The following is a 1148-nucleotide window of genomic DNA, read 5'->3' as shown; positions in this document are numbered from 1 at the left end:
CCACTGAGTTCCCCCACTGTCTGAACCTCTGGCCCAGCATGGTGCCTGGCTGGCCCTGGCTGCAGGATGTGTCCCTCTCTCTGCCACAGGACACGCTGACGCTGACATGGGGGCAAGGGTAGATGCCCAGAGCCTGGATCATAACCCGGGATCTAGTGCTTTGCTCCTTAGGCAGCAGACCCTGAAACAGCAGGGACTGAAGTTCCACTTAGTGACCTAAATGGTCGGGTGGGCTTTTCCCATTCTTCCGCAGAGCCTCATGCTTTTTAATTCTGAGACACCTGAGGCGGGTTCCTGCTCCTAACACAGAGCTGTGTAGCTGAGTGCATGCTTCCAGCTGCCCGTGCAGACACAGGCAAATGGCTCTCTCCAGCTTGGGGAGGGGCCTTCACACCTAGTTTGTCACCCTCCTGTCTTCTGCTCCCCTCTGAGTCTGCCTTTCACCTGGCCTGCCAGCCAGTTAGCACCTCCGCTAAACAGAAGGCCTGGAACAGAAGGGGGCCCTGCTCTTCATTCCCATCTCAGGGAGCCAGGCTGGAGAACAAAGGAAGGCAGATGCCCTTCCTCCCTCCCTCCCTGGCTCCCCGCTGCTTCTCTTTCCACAGGATTCTGCCCTTTACTGTGGAACCGTCTCAGAGCTGGCTGTAGAGCATCCAGGAGGAATCACCCCTCTCCCTCTCTCCTGCCTGCTGCCCCCGCTTCCTGGGAGGACTCTGGGTATGTTATTCTCACCAGCAATGTTTCATGTCCCGTTCTCACACTTTCTCCCTAACTCTAATTTCATACTACTTTCATAATGAAGGAAAACTAGCCTTGAAGATGTGACTGTAAGCTTGGGAAAAACAAGGACTTAAAAAATCATGAGAGTAGGAAGTGTTCGTTGTAAGAATAATTGGGAAATAGAGAAAAGGGAGAGGGAGAAAGATAAACACCAACCATAAAAATGTGCCCCTCAGAGATCTTCTGAGGTCAGTGTGGGTTCACCAGAAAGAAGAGCCCGAGAGGAAGCAGGAGCGAGCGTACGCTGAGGCAGGGAAGGGGGAGCCGAGAGAAGGATGCACATCTGACCACTGCTGTGGGGGACTGAGTGCTTGATCCCCTCTGACTGCTTGAGAGCCCGGTGCTGTATGAAACGTATCAGGACGTTT

This window comes from Ceratotherium simum, chromosome 11 (assembly GCF_057802395.1).
Source record: "Ceratotherium simum simum isolate JZ-2026a chromosome 11, ASM5780239v1, whole genome shotgun sequence".
Classification (NCBI taxonomy): Eukaryota; Metazoa; Chordata; class Mammalia; order Perissodactyla; family Rhinocerotidae; genus Ceratotherium; species Ceratotherium simum.
Note: the sequence above shows the minus strand (reverse complement) of the source record.